Source organism: Micrasema longulum, unplaced genomic scaffold (assembly GCF_059751315.1).
Source record: "Micrasema longulum isolate JH-2025_06_02 unplaced genomic scaffold, ASM5975131v1 h1tg001582l, whole genome shotgun sequence".
Taxonomy (NCBI): Eukaryota; Metazoa; Arthropoda; class Insecta; order Trichoptera; family Brachycentridae; genus Micrasema; species Micrasema longulum.
The window spans coordinates 108,409-129,433 of NW_028278765.1; the positions used below are offsets into that span (position 1 = coordinate 108,409).

At 32.0% G+C, this 21,025-nt stretch overlaps 2 long non-coding RNA genes across 3 annotated transcripts in view; one reads left to right on the forward strand and one right to left on the reverse strand.

Moving 5' to 3' along the window:
• Positions 1–21,025, reverse strand: part of LOC148274782 (uncharacterized) — a 190,383-nt gene that overhangs the window by 105,286 nt on the left and 64,072 nt on the right. The gene's annotated exons all lie outside the window — the stretch shown is intronic.
• On the forward strand, positions 12,842–18,510 carry LOC148274783 (uncharacterized). Its single transcript, XR_015824201.1, has 2 exons — positions 12,842–14,444; positions 18,390–18,510. It is a non-coding gene; the product is annotated as an uncharacterized LOC148274783 (long non-coding RNA).

Genomic DNA, 21,025 nt, shown 5'->3' on the forward strand with positions numbered 1-21,025 from the left:
TTCGAATGGGGTATAAACTTTACCATTTTGCTTTACTTTTGGTGCTCATTTGAAAAACAAACGAACACAACGTATGTTAACACCTTATATACCGTGCTGTCTAGTTCCGATATTAATTTAGCTAGGTTAATAAAATCTAAAGAAAGTATTCATCACCAGAAAACACAATAAGTTTATAAAAAAACCCCTTTGAAAAAGTTTGTTTAAAAAAAGATATTTGAAATTTTTCACTTGGGTATTTTCGCCACCAAGGTGACGCCGCGTCGGCGCGGCGGCGGGAAGGTTTGAAGATTTCATTAATTTATTTTACTCTTCAATTTTCAGTTACTGTGGCATAATGCATAATGAGAAGATCCACCACAAATGGTTAATAATGACAGCCAATGATATTAAAACAGATGTCGAAGAAACACGTGGTTTAAAATAAATGTATGGAGGATGACATTATAATGTGAATATATGTATGTATGTGTGCATAGAACGGCAATCATATCTGTTAGATCGATCAGCATTCCATCATGCCCACTGCGCCATTCTGAACACCAGTTTACTCTCAGTTACGGGCTGTAATAGATCAACCTGACATGAAATCGTATGCAGTTTTCTGGTGTTACGCTATTGACACCGTGTTATAGGGACATGAAAATAAGATTCCAAGTACAGTATGTAGGAACAGTTACCAGTCGTAATAAAACATAGTACATACTTTTTCTATAGCATCAATTTACACGCACTAAATCATACTTCAAATAGCGTATACCTACAAAAATTTATGCACGAAACTATGTCAATAAATTAAAAGGTATTTTCTTTATTTTATAGCTTAAATATTTTTCTATATATTTTGTCAGTGTCCGTGTGGATTAAAAATACAGATCAGTGTGTGAAATATAACAAGAATCCTGCGGCGCTACGACAAATGATTATCGACGTGCTTAAAAACATGCTAAGCATTTGAGCGATCACAATGAACAATAATGAACATGCTTAAGTTATCGCGGTTATAAGTTAACGCATGTTTAATCTCTAAGTCAACGCTCATGTCGGTTTATTTTTTGATTTCCTCGTAAATAAATACAGTTTATTGCCGAAAAATCGGCGTTTATTATTAAAAATAATACAATATATTGCATTGCATAATATATAAACGGCCTTACTCATAAACTCGGCGTAAAGTTACGCCTAAGTATAGTGGTATTATTCGCATGGGAATGCCATCCTTATTCTACCACCACTATAATAATGATAGTATTCCCATCCTAATTATACCACTATAATTTATAATAATAAAAATACTTAATAGTTTTATTCCACTTTTATTTATAATTTTTTATAAATGTTTTACCAGTGACTGGGTTTTGTCGTGACCGACATCGTCAGACTGGTTGTAATTAAAATGCAGTTCCACCAAGAAATGTCAGTAGAAAAACTCAATATACCACTACCCTTGATTGTAACTTTTTGCCAAGTTTATAAGTAAAGCCCAAGGAGTTATTTAATACAAAAATGTGAAAATTAAATTACAAACAATTACTATGGCGCCTCCTTTATTGACACTTCCCATTGTATGTAAAGAATAAAACGATAGCCTCACACACGGGTGTTTCGGATTCGATTCTTGGTAAGATCACAATAATTTAATCTGAATCATTTCACGCTTGAGTGTTCCGATGTACGAAAAATAATATTTTTTTGCTGTAATAAACCGTTTGATCTGTTGTTAAACGTAATTAAAAAAATAAATAAACGAAAGTCTAGTTAAGGTGAAATAGTTTAGTAATATGTAGTTTGGTAGATATACACCTAACTAAGGATGGCAGCATGCTGAAACTCTATTTTATACTCGGTCAAAACGAAATGACGATTATTCAACTCTTGTATAATGCTGGTACTCTTACATGGGTGCAAATTTTGGCAACTTACCAAAACTCAAAACACGAACCTTCTGAGTTTCATAATCATATGTTATTATTTAAATCTAAAAATTAATTTGTCTAAGAAAAGGTAAAGGGATAAAATACAAGTCAATCTAGAGGAGATTGACAGAAAAGTTGGGAATCTTTTCACGAAAAACCTGTCACGAAAATAAACATGGCTTTGTTATCACAAAGCATTTGATTCATTAAATAATTATAATAAAATTTAAAAACACATTAATATTAATTACATAATGTGGAATCGTGCAAAGTATGATTAATGTTTGTGTCACTGCAATAATTATGTATTCCAAATCTTCTTTCATATGAGAGAATTTATTTTACAACTTTTGAAACGAAAGGAAATCGGATGATGTCATGAAAATATAATCTAATAATATTGAAAACGTTTTGAGTATGTCATAACGTTTGTAGACAAGGTTGGATTACACTTCTAAAAGAGGTACTAAGATTGGAATTTATTGCAACAGATTGGGGAAACATTTCTGACAAGGGAATATGAAAGTCATTGCATTTACAGGGCTAATGACCTGTGGCTGGTCTATGTGGCCACTTTACACAATATGTAACATTCACCATTCTGCCTATGTTTAAACAACCACTTTTCATCAACTCTTCCTACTATTGACATTTGTGAATGAAAAGGGCTGAATAAAATGTATAGTTTGCGTGTATTAATTGTCTCACTTTTCTTTATACAAACGTTTTTCCATATTTTCTCCATGGATAATGGCACTAGGAAACTTTTTTTACACACTATAGATATTTACAATTGGCGTGTCTCTGTCGTTTTTAATTTTTGATTAATTGTTTCTCATGGGAGCTAGGACCATAGGAAAGTGACAGAAAAACCATGGTTAAATACCTATTTATCAAAATTGTCTAGCATCGGATATCCACTGAATGCGTGTTTTTATTAGTACATCATAAACATTTTAGGATTGGTTACCAGGAGTATCTTTTGCTGCTCTTGAGTACGAGGTGCAGCTATCATTTTTTAAATTATTTTATTGCGAATCCTAAAAATAATCCACACGTTACTGCCGCCTGAATAAAAGTGAGATAATATTAATACCGGCAGGAAAGACTGAGTTATCAAATGATTGAATTGTTCTACTAAGTAAGCTTGTAAAGATTAAACTCAAACAAATAGAGATATAAGTACAATATTTTATTATATAACTGTATAAAGAAGGAAGTCTTCGATAAAAAATCCCAAAAACAAGATTAAGGTCTATCTAGGTACAGTAGGTAATTGAATTAAAAATTCAGTTTTTTTTGTTATTTCAAAACTTTTTAATTTAATGCAGCGCGAATTAAAATGGCTTGGCAAATAAGAAAAATATAGTTTCACTAGGGGTAAAAGCTTATGGCAGCAGATTTTAGAGATTACAAAGGTATTTTGCAGTTCGATTTTTTTTTTATTTTTAAAGGAATAACCCGCTAAGCCTCTATATTGAGGCTTGTCAGCAGGCGGGATAGAGGGGATATGGAAGAAGGTAATGAAAAATACACCACAAAACCCAGACCAATTGAGAAAAAAAAAATTCTTGGATTTTTTTCTTGCAACTGGCGGGAATCGAACCCGCGACGCCAGTTTCACAGATAGCCGTCTAACCAACTGCGCCACGGCGCCATCAATATTACACGGCGCGATCATCCCTAAACAGTCAATTTGTTATTAAATCCGTTAATATGTTATTTTAAATGAGACGATTCGTAAGAAGACACTTGGTTTTAGCAAAGAAGAATAATTATTTATAAATATTTCTTACCTGTTCACGGAAGTACATATAAAATCAATTAATTTAAGGAAGAAAAATTTGAAAATCTACCATTTTACCAAATTTATCTCTCTGTGAAAAAATATTGTTGGTAAACATTTCGTCGCTTCAGTTAATTTTTGTCCAACAGACCAAAACACAAATCTGCAGAAATAGAGCTTAACTTTTTTTTACGAAATAGGGCTAAATAATAACCACAACTTAAGACAAAATTCGCTAAAAAAAACCTTAAACCATATAAAAATAAATCATTTTAATTTTATAAATAGAGGCTTTCTCAGAACTCCTGTACACTTAATTTAATTACGTTGAAATTAGTATGTTGAACAAAAACGAACTAAAGCGACAATTTATCATCAACACTTAGCGATCAAAGTGTTTTTTTTTTACAGATTTAGCTTTTTGAAGTTAACGAGAAAAATTCTAATTTCAGTTTTTCAAAATTTGTAAAAAAAAACCTTCAATTGCAAACGATGACTATGTAAGCCTCCAAAAAAATAATTTTCATTTCGGCTTTATTCGGCGGAAACTAATCTTAAGGGACGCAGGATTGACATGGGAGGAGGCGAGTGCTGGCTGGCGATAGTCTCTTGGAGGCGTCTGGTGATGTGCACATGCTCCACTTCAGAGCGGGTGTGGAAAAAGAAGAGGAAGAAGCATAAAACGTATTTCATTATGACCCAAAAAAAAAAACAAAAATAAATTGACTCTTTAAAAAAAGGCTTTAAATTCACACTTCGGAAAAAAAAACGGAAAAAGTACCACCATAAGTTTTTATGAAATTGAAAACAAATATGAGTCTAATATTTTTTTATAAATACGTTAAATTTCCCCTTGTCAATTTTTTTTAATACACGAAAATTGAGGTTAGTAAAATGAATTAATTCTGATAAAATTATTTTTACAGCGTAAAAATACAATTGGAATACGAAACACAAGTTCAAAATGATAACAGTAGTTGCGCTGATAAAATTTAAACTTGAAATAAAATGTAACGAAATATATAATTATTATTAAAATTTCCATAGATAGTAGCTACATTCTGTCAATAAAACACAGAACCGATAAGGAGGTTATCAAAGAATTAGTTTTATTATTATTACTATAGGTGTTTACTAATTACCAGACATCCGCTTATTGCACAATATAAAATTGTATTGAATCTTGAATAAAAATAGAGACAGATTAATACTGATAGAATAACGGAACGAAATGGTAAACAGAGAAAAATCTTATACTTGCAAAGCGAGCGTATAAGTGAAGAGTTCTGGGCATAGTTCGTGTGCGTTCAAGTGATAACCCGGTAACTAATACAAATACACGTAACTTGAGGATTCCTATTTAACTTTAACAATGTCACTACGATGGTTACATTGATGTTTTCTATGCACTTTTCTGAGTGAATACCTGTTAGAAAAAATATAATTTATACCAGTATTACGTGATTCATAAATATCTTTGTTCCTTCAACCTTAGCCAATCAACCTTATAATTAATTTCGTTTACCTGATAATCAATTCAAAGAACAAACGTTTATATCTTCAAATACATACAATTGTTTTTTTTGTTTTTATTACACCAATACAATAAGAGAAGTGAATTATAGCACAGAACACCCAGGATTGAGAAGTTTCGTGATCTCACTCGGTGCCTTCCATGCGTGAGTTAAGCGTCTTAGCCATTACACCACGGGGGTTACGTTACCTTTATACCGCTATTTGAGTCTTGATTTAAAATAGAGATATTTCATTTGAAACATTCTATACAATACACAAAATACTAGTTATATTTATTTATTTATTTATTTGACACATTATATACATATACAATAAATATACATATAAGAGCGGGCATATTGCCTTAAGGCTATTTCTTTCTACCTACCCAAACCGTTCAGTTGAAGAAAATTACAAGTACATGGACATATTGAATCCTACAATTTTATACAAAATTAAAAACAAAGATTAACAAAATATTTTTTTTTAAATTAACACTATACTATGAAGAGAGGAGAGGGGGTGGGAAGGAAAGAAGAAGGATAAAGGAACAGTTTAAATATTTAGATAGTGACATTTCAATCTTGACTTAAATGTAAATAAAGAAGGGGCGTCTCTAACATTAGTGGGTAGATTATTCCACAATCGAGCGGCTACTACTGTGAAAGAGGAGGCAAAAAAATTAGAGCGATGACAGGGTATTAAAAAGGTTCTCTCGTTACTAGAACGAAGAGATAGTCCGTGTTGTGAAAGAGGTTGGATGAGCTCTTTCAGATAAACAGGCGATGAGCTCTCTCAGATAGATTCACTTGTTTAGAAAAAGCGAAAGATGAATTAACGCAATTTCTCGTGGTTAATGGGTAATATTTAAAAGATTTAGGCACGATTGTGTAATAAGAAACCTCCTTTCTCTATAACCATGAGAAACAAGTGTACTCGTCTCGCGAGGTGTAGCCGTTTCATTAATCACGTATTTTCGATTGCAAAAAAACCTAACACAATTTCATTATATATTTTTTGCAAATAACAACGCACAAAACGGTTAATGGATATCAACATTGATGCCTATCACGGTTTGATATCATCGTCTTGAAAGCAAGACCTAATGATTGATTTGCATAACACGATTGAAATTATTATTATAATTATTCTTTAAAACTTCAAGTACAAAGAATGAGTACTTAAGCAGACTTATTGCTAAAAGCAATATCTTCCAGCCAACCAATTTTTACACGGGTAGACGTATCATATACGAGTTTTAACAGAGTTGTATTCAATATATATATTTTTTTTTTTAAGATGGAAAATGTGAAGTGAGATGGGTATGACCTTTAAAACTAGACAGTTTTCATATTTATTGTATTATCATGAACAACCACAAAGTTAGTGCTTCAAATTTAAAATACGAGGATTGTGTAAAAAATAAGGTTCTCAATTTTTTTTTTAGGTTTAAGGTATTTTTTATTTGAACTAAAAAATACATCATTGGAAAGCTTAATTTCTTAACTATTTTTCAACATAATCACCAGATTTTTCAACGCATTTTTGTTGACGACTAATTCACTTTTGGAATCCAGCTTCAAAGAAGTCAGCCGCCAGTCCGTGGAGGAATTTGGTGACCGCTTCCTGCACTCTTTCATCAGTCGAGGGGATGAAACGTTGTGTCACTACGTCATCTCGGAAATTAAGCTTTCCAATTATGTATTTTTCAGTTCAAATAAAAAATACCTTAAACCTGAAAAAAAATTGAGAACCTTATTTTTTTACAAAATCCTCGTATTTAAAATTTGGAGCACTAACTTTGTGGTTGTTCATGACAATACAATAAATACGAAAACTGTCTAGTTTTAAAGATCATACCCATCTCTCTTCACATTTTCCATCTTTAGAAGAACATCGTGACAAAAAGACTTAACTTATTAGCTCCATATGTTCGACGTAATATTTAGTCTAAATAAAGTAAAAAATAAAATAGGATAGAATCCATTAGTTAATTGTACATTGGTCGCTCGCGTAGCTTTGAAACCGGTCGCGGTCGGTAGAAAAAAAAAGTCGTTCAAAACAAAGTTTTTTAAAATTTTATTAGAGTTAACTCCGACTGCCTATAAAGACAAATCGATATTTATGTACGAAAATGTATATATTTGTATGAAAAACTTAAATACCTTCATCGGTAAGCTGTAATTGAACATGCTCCGAAAAAAATGTATGCACATTCAATTTTACAAACGGAAATATAAATTTTAATTTGTAGATAAAATTGAAGAAGAATGTAAACTTTCCATTGTAATACGGGCCCAGGTGTTTTTTTGAGAAGAGTATTTACAAAAAATATCTTTACCTTATTTATTATTTATTTAGTAGATTGAATCGCAATCATTACAATTTACTAGGTAAGTATATGCCAGATTCATTCAATTAAAGGACTTTATCTTTGTGATTTTTCAACAATATTCCTATATTATTAGTTGTGTAAAATGCAGGTTTAATGTTTGATGGTAGGGAATTATATAACTTATTATTGTTATCAAAAACATTTTTCACTTTGTGGTATGACATTTTACACTTATTTGTTTATAAATTTGTATAAACCACTTAATTTTTTTAAATTTTTTATTTTATTTTTTAATTTTTTAATTACACTTCGACCGGTTTCGAGGTTACTACCTCTTTCTTTCAATTTTCTGTCTCTTTCATACAATATTTTATTATATAAATAGCAACGCGTGTAATTATAAGTTAGTCAAATTCCTGACGATGAGGTAGTAACCTCGAAACCGGTCGAAGTGTAATTAAAAAATAAATTAATTAAGTGGTTTATACAAATTTATAAACAAATAAGTGAATTATACAACTGTTTAGAAATATTGTCATTTATAAAAAGAATTTGCCTCCATTGTTTAAGTGTCTCACTTCACACTTCCCGTCATTAAAAGAACACGACAAAAACACTTGACTTATTAGCTCCATATGTATCAATGTAATATTTAGTAATCACTGTAAAAATAAAAAAAAGGATAAAATCAATAAGTTAATTATACCTAGATAAAGAAGCTTGTGTAGCTGTAATGTACTTACATAGTACGTATTGTCATTTAGTTAGCTGGTCGTAGAAATTACGTTCTTCCCAGGATGTAATATACCCAGAGTTCTGATGCATTTGGCACCAATATTGAGACCAATATTAACATCTTACGCAATGTAGAAATCATGTATTTTTTATTGAAAAGGGTCGTTTATGGTATGCACTTGAAAACCGTATCAAACCTATCCCTCCATAGGACCAAAACTTGCATTATATAAATCCATACACAGTCCTTTGGAAAATAATTAAAAATGTATTAGTTTTTTATTATATATTATTTACATTTAATTAAGATGTATTCTTGGCACAAACATATATATACTTTATATTTGTATAATAACGATTTTTAATTTCTTACATTGATTAGCTAGGCATTTATAATTAAGTAGATTTAGTTTTTCTTTTTTATGTTATTGTTTTATTAGTAAAAAGGACTACTTATGCTTTAAAGATAGAAAATCTCCATCTTAAAACAGGCTGTGCCATGTTAGATGGAGACTATCATAAACAGAGAACACTCCGTTTTCATTTTACATTAATTGGTTTTAAATAGATTCCCTGTTATTAAGTATGTATATTATTTTTTGCAATAAATTTATAAAATATATATTTTTTTTAAATCTTTCGCGTAAATTAAGTATTACGTCACTCTGACGTAATACTTAATTTAAATCAATACGGTAGCTTTCAAGTGTAACAGTATAAAGTTTTTTTGTAATGTCTTTTAAATAATAAATTAATATACAATATCGTCGTGCTTTCTCAATCGATCTGTTGGACTTCGAATATTGATTATCTGTGTGCTACACTACATCGGCACAAAACATAACTTTGAAACCTGAATAAGTGCTTGAAAACAAAGTTGTTTTATATTTATATTATTGAATTATTATTTATAGTATTTATATTTCAAGTATTGACACAATTAGGCCGATTGCATTATTATGTTCGACCGTTCAGTCATTTAGCGTCCTGATCTACATTCAAAACAGTCGAGAGATTTGCTTCAGATAACAAAAAGAAACGACGCGTGGAATGAATCAAGGTCACCATTTTTTGTGTTGCGGCAAGAAACTATGCATAGATTATAATACGAATGTAGTTCGGTGGCAAGAACTGAAAGAAAGAATCTGAGGTGAAAGTAAAAGCGGGAATAATAAAATGGGCAAAGCCACACATCAGGGTCGCTCCGCAACGCCAAGTCTTGACAAACTAGACAATGCAAAGCGGTTCAACGTCGATGTCGAATTAATTCTTACTATTTTTGCAATTTTTTGCATACAAAGATAAACTATCCGACGTACTATGAATTGCTGACTGAGCGTGAATGTGATCAATTAATTTCGCAAACACAGTGTTTAGGATGTCTCGAGCTGTAAATATATATAAATATTGTTTTAACAGTACATTTTGGTGTTTTAACACCGATGTATACGTTGGAGTTATAACATAAAGTTATTTTTTGTTTAAAACGTGATAAAAAGGCAATAAACTAATGGCCATCACGCTTATATTAAAAAAAAATTATCATGTTACTTTCATATTAAATACGTTAGTTAGACCATCGGCATATTAAAACACATAGACGCGCCCCGCGCCCTCAAAAATGACGACACTTAACTGATGCCCAAAATCTCAGTGATACCCGACGCGGATTTAATCGTTCATCGATTGCCAGCCAGGTGTGACCTTTAGGATCGAAACCAAAATGCTTGCTTGCGTCAAGAAAGCGTGTAAAAACCTTTCGAATAAAACTTGTAAAAAATATAGTGTAACTTTTTATTAATAAATATTTGTTCGTGAGTGATTAACACAGCTTAAAATAATTCATATTCAAATAAGAATATTCTTTTTAGTCAATTTAAAACTACACAGAGCGGCGTGATTGCGAAACTTTTCTTACTTACAGGAGGCACTGATAGGAATACGTTTTTAAAAATATAATAAATGTTTGTTAATATTATTTTTGCGTTCCCGAAATCTAGTGAAAAGATATAAATAAATCGTAATTATGAGGAATTTAAGGAAATAATCGGATTGGGATTCACTAAAAATTAATTTTGATGGTAAACATAAAAATAAAAACTTTTTTAAATACAAAAAATTGGTATCCTCCAATTTTCGGTAGTATATGCATGCTCGCTGAATGTGTCTCTGGTATAAATAAATAAAATATGTAACTATAGGTACGTTTTCGTCACTTTAAAAAAAAAAAAACTCTATAGGATAAAATATAGGAAAAAATATCTGTGTGTATAATAGGTCGATGAGCTCGACGTCAAATGTATGATTATTACTCTAAATAAAATAAAATATTTGTTATCGTTTAGTTTTTTCCACATTAGCGATATGTTTCATTTCTTGCAATTAAAATATTGTTTTTAATTGAATTTAAAACTGCGCAATTTCTCTAACTCAAAAATCTCCAATATTAAAATATTATTCTAAAAAACATCACGTGTAAATTTGATACATTATTTATATTAAAGACTCCCATTACTTTGATGGACCTTAATGCTCCGACATGCATACATTGTCATTATAATAGCGTCTATCGGCAGAAACATATCACGTTGGACTTCTTGCGGTGAAAGTCTGGCAAAATGGCGCGGGGAAACCTTTTTTCGTACAATAACGACTTTAAATACGGACCAGCTCTAGTTTGCTCCGATACCGTGTGAACAAGTGCGATCGTGTTGTTGGTAACATTCAGAATGGCAACCTTACTCCAGCACATGTGAAAATTGTGGAGCATCCTCACGACTCACTTTCATGCATTGTGAACTAAATGGGCAATCAAAAGAGATCGTGGTCAAATCGACTGCATTATTCGGGCCGCGAGACGTGATTCAAGATGAGCTAAATATTAGGAAACATAATGAATTAAAAAAAATTAAAGCTTATAGAATTAGCATGCTAGAACGCTGAAATATTTCTGAATGCAACTGAGCTCTAAAAAAGTACTTATTATAAATAGAGTTCCCATTGAAATATTGGGCCTTACTTGTAAACCTGGTATGAAGTTACGCCTAGGCAAAGTAGTAGAATAAGGATGATATTCCTATACGTATTCTACCACGACGCCTAGGCGTAACTTTATGTGTAAGGCCCATTGTAAGAAAAAGCATGGATAATCAACGGAATTTGTAAAACTTATATGCTTTAAGAAAACCCAATAAATGTATTTTTAGCATAGAAGTTTACAAATGAATAATGATTTTATTATCATTTCAAACAAACTACAGACTTCTAGTGATTGACCGGAACAAGATTTTTAGCCGAAACCGAATTTCGGCTTCTGCTCTAGTTTCGGCAGAACCTGAAACCGAAACTATTTAAATAACAATGTCATGAGTTTGTCCAAATTTTTGTAGACAAGAACTGGATTCAACAACAAGGGTTTCAGCTCTTTAACTTCACAAACATCAACAGATGGAAGAATTGAAGGAATACAGATGTCAAAATATAGGCAGAATGGTTAATGTTACACAGTGAGTAAAGTGGCCACTTAAACAAGAAATAATACTTTGAATGAATATTTGGAAGATGCAATTGAATAAATTAAAAAGTATTAAATGCAATTAATGTAAGCAATAGACACCTAAATCTTTTATAATGTTTTAACTATTTGTGGTTTGTAAACTGTTTTTATTTGTTTTTGGTCAGGTTGTAATAAAATTGATAGTGACAATAAATCCGCTATTTAGCCATGTATGCCTTTGTTTTATTTTGTATTTATCACATTGTATATTACGGTTAACAAATATGTATTATTAAAGAGCATAAATTAATTACTTCGTCTATTTGTTATACATACATATAACTTATATGTATGTAACAATTTTTCCGTGTACGCGGTAGGAACTTTAACTTGTTAATGAGGAAGTTCAGTGGTTTTTTTAAAAATAATTATTTGTTAATAGACTGTTAAACTAAGTCAAATTTAAAAAAAAAAAAAATTGTATATCGTATTATCGGCGCTACGATTTTTCAAAGTTTTGTATTTCTGAAATATCTCCGCGTGTAACGTCAGAGGTTCATTTCCGCTTATTCTCATTCAGTTCTTCCTATTGGTCCAGAAGCGACAAGCAGACCGGAAATCTTCCATAGCTCTCAGATCATAGGTTGATTCACATGAACCAGTGACGTCATTTAAAGTAGTGCGTTTTTATCAAAATATTTTTTTTTTTTTTTTGTACATTTTCAAGAAACTTTGTCACATAATTTATTGCTCTAATTTTTACCCCGCGTAAGAAAACATTTTTTGTATCCAATTTCCCGTAGGGCTAAAGTTCCTCATTATAAATACATTACAAAAATGTAAATATAAAATATCTTAGAACTGACGAGACCTTACAGTCACGAGCCATAAGATATACCCAACTGCAGCCGAACGTAATCCGACACATCCCGACCGCAGGTTTCGGCTGAGCCGAAACTGAAACCGCTGCCGAAACTCATTTTACTGGCCGAAACCGAAACTCACGAAGTTTTAAGCGTGTTGTCCAGATGTTTACTAAAATACATATTTATGTAATATTTATTTATTTTTTGTATTTTTTAATAATATGGATGCTTCCACTTCTTATTATTTTGTATCCCTACTTAACACAGGACTCTTGGCCTCATGGAGTTAGGGAAACGTAATATTTATTTTATAACATATACATTTAAAAAAAACTTCGGTCAGCCACTATAAACTTCTCACCTTCACGGATCCGTAAATCGTGTGCAAAAATAATTGTAACCTTCCAGGCATGTGAACAACGCAAGTATTAATTAATTAATGTTGAATAAAAGTTACAGGATCTAAAACGAGAAACAACATTGGTAAGATGTAATTTGCACGGGAAGACTAGGCGCCTATTACTTCCGTCGTCTTTGTAAGAAAGGGAGGCAAATTATCTATTCGCTAATAACAGGAATTAATAACTCGGTGGTCGCGAATGACAAATTCGCTGTACGGTGGAGGCTGGAAAACCCTACAGAAGCGGATTTAATAAGTAAAAAACGTCATATAAGATCTGACAATCGTGGTACGTCACAATATGTTAATGTGACGTGCCTTCAAGGAAAAACTCACATGCATGTTGTATAATGTTATATTCAAAAGATGACTCAAACCTTAGCTAAAAGAGTCGCCCACATGACAAATGATTATCAACTACGAAGTTAGCTACAGTTTAGAGCAAGACAGCGGGCCGTATGTACTCAGGTCGAGAAATTTTTGGATGCTTTTGTTCTATGCCGATGATGTATGAAGTTTTTTTATTTTTTCACATCAAAGTGAAAGGTGTCTAAAAAGTTGCATTTTGGATCACATTGAACGTAAAATTTATTTAAAAGAATATATCATATTACTTTTAAACCTCAACTGAGGTTTGAAGTTTATACCTGTCAGAATATTTTGTTAATTATCTATATTGATAAAATTATTTTTTTGTTAGTAAAGATATAATATAATCATATTACAAATTCGAAAACGTTTTAAAACTACCGAAATGCAAAAAGTTTACACTCCGCGGAACTGATTCCGTTGAGCGCCTGGCTAATATTGACGAGAACAATGGCTCATTAAAACAATGTTACCCATTTATTACAAAACGAAATGCAACTCACGCCCTTAGATGCTTATTTAATAAGATTTAATGCACATTATAAAATTTAATTGGACTGATTTCTTTCCTTAAATACGAAATGACAGCTGGTTTAGCGCAAAAAATTGACTTTTTCGAAAACTTCAAGCTCTGGTTGAGGGCTAAAAGTATTATCATTTTTTTTTTTTTTTAATTTGCATTCCGAGTAATTCAAAAAGCAACTATTTAGACCCCTTTCATTTCAAAGTTCGGAAACAAAATCGTCGACCCACCCTATTGTATATTCATAAGATAATTTACTTAAAACACAAAACATCATCTTTATTCCAGGTCCGCTTCCTAGTTGGAGCATATGGTGTCAACAAAGAGCCTCCAGGAATCTCTGTCAGCTGCCAGCTTCTGTGCACCCTTCTGAGCCAGGTTCGCGTCCCGTAGTCCTGACATGAACTGCTGACGAACAGTCAGCAGCAAACGTCCAGGACGTCGAGAACTTGACGCTTTGTAAAGTAGGCAAGCCAGGTTAAGGCTCTCAGGGGGCAACCGCGGTATATTTTTTTTTTTTTTTTTTTATTTGATTTAATAGCATAATTATACATTTTTACAATTTAAAAAAAATTTCACTTGTTATATTTTTACTAAAACTAAAATCCCACCAAGCCACTTTTTGTAGCTTGTTGGTGAAGATTATATTTATACTGACTTAATAATATTATTTACATTTATAAAAACAATGAATTACATATAAAAATTAACAGCCGGAAAGATCAGAATAAACATGTTTATACAAATAATAATATATAAATTTATTTTTTAAATACAAGAAAATACATGAAAAAATAAAATATTTATACCTAAGCTACTATTCATATATAAACTCTTGATCGAGTAGCCACTCTCTTATTTTGCTCTTGTTACAATGTGAGTTAAATTTAAGTTCTTTTGGTAATAAATTAAAAATTCTAGGTACTAAATATTTGAGAGTTCTATTTCCATATTTATTGCATACTTTTGGTACTACCAAGCCATCATTAGACGTGAAGCGTGTATTATGGTTATGTTTGAGAGGAAACTTGAATGTATTACTATGAAATTGTTCCAAAATGATGCAAAGCCACAGTATTCCTCGAACAGGCAGAGTTTTGATTGTTTTGTACAGGAGATCATTATTACTTCTTTGTTCGTAAATCTCTGCAGGTACAATTCGCTTAACTATAGAATACTGTAGACCCTGGATCATTTTAATATTAGTTTTAGTCGAATGTCCCCACGACTTTATACCATATCTTATTATTGATTCTACTAAAGAAAAATAAATAATTTTAAGAGTGATTTTAGGCAAAATAAAAGATAACTTATAGAAAGTACTCACAAGAGTCCGCAATCGATCACAAAGTTTAAATATATGACGATCCCATTTAAAATTATGATCAATAAAAATACCCAAATACTTATACTCCTCCACAAATTCTATTAGTTCACAATTACATGTGTTAGAAATACCATCATGCAAGCAATCTGTGCAATGAGCAATAATATTAGGCAAAACATATTTTTTGGCATGAGGAGATTTTATGTACAAGCATTTAGTCTTTTTTGCATTTATAATGAGACCATAGTCATGAGCCCATTTTAACAATTTATTGAAATCACTTTGCAATATCTCTTGTGATTCTAATGGGTTTTTATTGGAAATAACTAGTGCGGTGTCATCTGCAAAAATAAATCTCCTTACTTCTTTAAAAACGTTGCAAATCACTGACACATAAATTATATACAATTTAGGACCCAAGATAGACCCTTGTGGCACCCCTGATAGACATTCCCTCGATAGACTTAATGAATTCTTTATTTTTATACTCATTTTCCTCCCCACTAAATAATTTTCAAAAAAAGTTAATAAATTACCCCTTATGCCAATTGACTCCAAAATACATATTAATTTAGAATGACACAAAGTGTCAAAAGCTTTTGAGAAATCGATGAAAAGTACAGTGACATGATGCAAAATATTTAATTTGTTATTGATGAAATCTGCGAAATCCTGCAGCAAGTCATCGCAACTCTTTTTTTTTTGAAAACCATATTGGAAAGGATCAATGATGTTGAACTTCTTTAAATAAATATCTAAATAAATGCAGACATATTTTTCTAAAATTTTTTCAATTGCAGGTAAAAGTGAAATTGGTCTATAATTATTAACAATTGAATGATCCCCCCCTTTGTAAATTGGTCTAACTATGCTATGTTTAAACATCTCCGGAATCACACCAGTCAGCAAAATAATATTTATAAGGTGTGTAATTATAGGACCTAACACCGAGACATGTTTTTTGATATCGCACATTCTTATATTGTCAATACCGGTTTTTTTAGAATTTTTCATCGAGCTTATAATTTTTGTTATTTGAGAAGTTTTAGCTCTAGGCAAATACATTGAATGCTGTTTAGGTGTAAACGTGATTTCACTGGTTTCAATAGTGCATTTGTGCAGCAAGTCTTTCACTCCAACCTCAAAAAAAGATCCAAATTTTTCTGTCGTGTCTTCTATTGAATTTTTCAGTAAGAAATATTTTTCAATAACTGTGTCACAATCAGTTTTATTATTTCTTCCTAATACTTTATTAATTTCATTCCAAGTAGACTTAATGTCATAGCCGCAACCATAGAACCTGTTATTATAATAGTTTTTCTTTGTTTTGAGCACATATTTGTTTAATTTATTTCTATATGCTTTAAATTCCCTTTCAAAAGTTATGTTTTTAGGTGATCTTTTCCATCTGTTCCAAAGTGCATCTTTTATTTTTATTTTTACTAGTAAATTAGAATTTGCCCATATTTTTCTTCCACAGTTTTTGACCGTATTTTCTATATTTCTAACTACTATACTTTTGGAATAAACTCTTTCAAAATTTTCATATATTTTATTATACAAACAAACAGATCCAGTCTCCTCTAGAAGCGGCTCCCAATTTATTAGTTTGATGTTCATGTTAATTAATTTATCAGATAGGAAAGTAAAATGTTGGGACTGCTTACTCTTGTCTTCCATCAATGGAGTTTCAGGAATGATAAGAGCTATCAGGTAGTGGTCAGCTATATTACTCTCATAAACACATGTCCTTAAATCCACGCACTCCCTGTCACGAACATAGATGTGATCCAGGCACGAGCATACTGTCCTCTGTTGAACGATCACCTCTCTTGTTACGTCTTTTATACATCTTGTCATGCCGAAGGAGGCCATCATATTTTCATATTGTAAAGTTGTCCCATCATTGCAATCTAGAAGATTTAAATTGATGTCTCCGAGAAATATAATGGAGTCCTTTTCCGCAATTTTTTTAAAAACGTTTTCAATTTCTTTTATAAAAACCATTTTATTTGTATTTGGTGGACGGTATATTGAATACAGGTGGTATTTTTTGCCATTTTTTAAAGTTAATAATCCACACACAAATTCAAAAACGTTTTCAGTGCATTCAATTTTTGTTTCCGTAAATTTAAGAATATTTTTAATATAGAGTAATATTCCACCTCCCGTTTTTTTTGGTCGGCAGTAATAATACATATTATAACCCTGTAACGTATATAAGTCGATATGGTGTGGGTCCGTTATTGCAGTTTCACAAATACTTATTACGTCGATATTTTCTAACGAGTTATTTAAATGTATATTTAAAACGTCCCAATATTTAGATATCGATCTTATGTTTAATTGAATACACACGAGATTGCTAGTATTTGTTTCCCTTTTTATCCATTCTTCCAAATTAGTTGTGCGCTCGTATGCTAGATTAGTTTCTTCAATGTAATCCAAATCCCAGTTTTCAATTTTAGCAAGTATATTGAATTCTCGCTCTTGCTTTCTGCTCCATCCTTTTTCTTACTGGGCAATCCGGACAGAACGCCGTATGTACGTTTAATCCGTCACCGTCGGCGCAGTTTACACATTTTGGCGAGGTGTCCTTTTGTACTTTAACATTGCATTCCTTCATTGTATGTTCACTACCGCAGTATGCACACGTCAGTTTTCTATCACAGTAACGCTTTGTATGTCCGTAAAATAAACAATTTCCGCACTGTATTAATGGCGACTCATCTAGTACACTTATGCGTTGATAACCGATATTCACTTTCTCTGCAGATATTAGCTCCCTCCAAATAGCTGCAGTGGTTTCCGCAACAATATGGCAAAGATGCTGATTTCTAACGCGCTTTCGATATTTAATCTTTAAGTCTATCGGTTCAATGTTTTGAAGCAATTTGTTTTGTTTTTTAAGGCATTTAAAAAATTCATCTTCTGATATTTCGTTCATGACATACTTAAAGATAACTAATGGTTTTTTAGTGACTACCTCCTCAGCTTTTAATCCTCCACTCGTTTGATTGTTAATGGCGTTTTTTAAAGTGTTTTTATCTTCTTTATTTATGCAAGATATAATAACTTTACGTTTCGCGACTTTGCGAAACTCTTGAACGCCTATTCCTAGGTCGCCCATATGGCCCAGCCAACCGTATCGCCTCCGCTTGATGACTGTTGGTAACGGAGTTTGCTGCGTCTGATCTCTTATTACTTTATTCCTTACAATAAACACGTCATTATTAAGTCCGGATTCGTAGAGAGGAAGTTAAATATTAGTCATTGAATGTTTTTTTTTACCTGGCAATAAAATAAACAACATGGACATGGGATCAAGATCTATTGTGACGAGTCTCCGTAAATTAATTCTCATCCTCCAAGCCCAGGTGTTTAAAGAGCCTGGCTACTGTGTGGAGGGCGATAGTTCTTATTTTGCTGTCTGCAATGAAAGCTATTTTTTATAACACGCAAGAGCATATTTCAGCGTAGTACCACATCTGATCACGATGCAAGTCCGTGACAGAATGAAGGCATGGAAGCCAATTACCCAGGAATTAAAATTATATTTTATTTGCGCCACTAACGCGTCTATTTAATAATGCGTCGTTGATTTTAGATGGATTATTTTAGTAAAATAGAAACCCGGTAGAAAGCATTGCACGTATCGGACGAAATGAAATCACGGATCGGATTGATTTATCTTTAGATTCGTGGTTGGCGTTCGACACTTTCCACGGTTCGTTCACCTCCCGTGTGCTCTGCATTCACCATTTCAACCACCGCGCACCGGCTACCGCCGCGGCGCACCGTGTGAAAAGCTCCGTGTCATGGCTACGAACTACCAACCAGACCACGCGCCTCCTTAACACGCCCATCACTGAAATGCATTTTATGCAAATACTGAAAAACACGCTCTACAGCAATTCAATAATAAAAAACGATATAATCATAGTACAAAATAATAGCCGTCTTCCAGTCAAAACACTCCTCCAGGTTGTTTAGGAAAAAAAAATTGCGTTCATTATTTCAGTTTCAATAAATATTTAATTATAAAATCATGTTTTTGATTTTTAATACAGTTCCCCATAAAAAAGAGACAAGCTCTTGTTTTTGGAGAGGGCCTTACATTGAATGAGTAATTCAGTGATTAAAAAAAAAAAATAGACTAGAAACTAAGCCAAAAACATTTTATGTATCGTATAATCAGCACTTTAATGTTTTGTATATTTGAAATTACTCCGCCCGTGACGTCACAAGTTCTCATCGGTGAGTTCTGCTGATTGCTGAGTTGGCTTCCCAGAAACCGGAAATCTATATCAACACTCTATCATTGGTTAATTCGGAAGAACTATTGACGTACATTGTGTTTTTTTTCTTTCAAAGATTAAGATTTATCATCATTATTCCCTTTCCGCACCAAATGGTGCATAGGGCACTGCATTGATACACCAATCGCAGCATATCTTGAGGCGCCAGCCCAGGGACTATGAAATATTCTAGTTGTAAAAACACCCTTTAAAATAAATATTTCATGTCAACCATGTCAGGAATCGAACTCGAGACCTCTGTCAGAGATGAAGATTAGATTAGTAAAGAATCCGATAATTTTAATATACGTATGATAACTACACTGACCAGCGTGTTTCCTTGATTGAGTTTTTTGGGTTTTTTTTGCTACGATTGCTACAAGACGAGTAAAGGAAACGAATCGATAAATACATTTTGATATACGTGTGACATTTAGTTTAAATTCACAACTTATAATAGACATTTTGCAATGCAAGCACTACAATACTACGAAGAGTGTAATAATCACCTCTAGAATGTAATAAATAATATGACATTCAGGGGTCAGAAATGAGAATATTTGCTACGGAAGATAACCTTCTTGAACTTAAATAGTATTTTCGATTCCAAAATATCAAGAATGTACAATAAAAAACGACCAAACGTAGATAGAATCGTAAAACTAAATTACCGATATGATGTAATTTACAAAGTAATAATTAGATAAGCGCAATAGTAGTTCATGATCCATTTAACAATATTTAATTGGAATAAAAACAAAAGAGATAATAATTATTTAAAAATTTGAATTAAAAAGCTATGTAAAACCCCATCAAAATCCTGTAAAAGGAAACCGAAAGCAAATTAGTCGGCCTCATGGTGTACAGGTAAGTGTGTTTGTCTGCTTTTAAATAATATTTTTAAAATGCAATACAAATAAATCTATCCGATGTAATTTAATAATGCCATTTGGATTTTTGCGATCGCATGAAACAGGCATATCCGCCTACATGAAAAACCAAGTATCGTGCTGTTTTTTCAAATAGCCTTTAAGGAGGCTTGACTGTGAAAAAATTGGGAGAATATAATATAAAAAATATAACTAATACTATGTATGGTATTTTTTGGGAGATCCTGTGAAGGTTGGATTTGTTCTGACGTTTCTCCTAACGTGTCAGGATCAGGACCCATCTTCAGAGTAAACTAATGTCATGTAGAAAAATTATGTGTTTATGTGGGTACAAGTTATTTTTCGCACAAAAAAGACGGATACGTATTAAAAACAGTGACCGTGAAAACCTAAAAACAACTATTTACATTTTGAATTATGTATTCCGTATTCCGTATGTACATAGGTAAATCACGAACCAGAAGAGGTTAAAAGTATCTATGGCTTTTATAAAATCCAATAAACTGCATGGCTCGATCAATCAATAAATGTGACGTGTTAAAATTATTGATACAGTTGGTATTAAACTG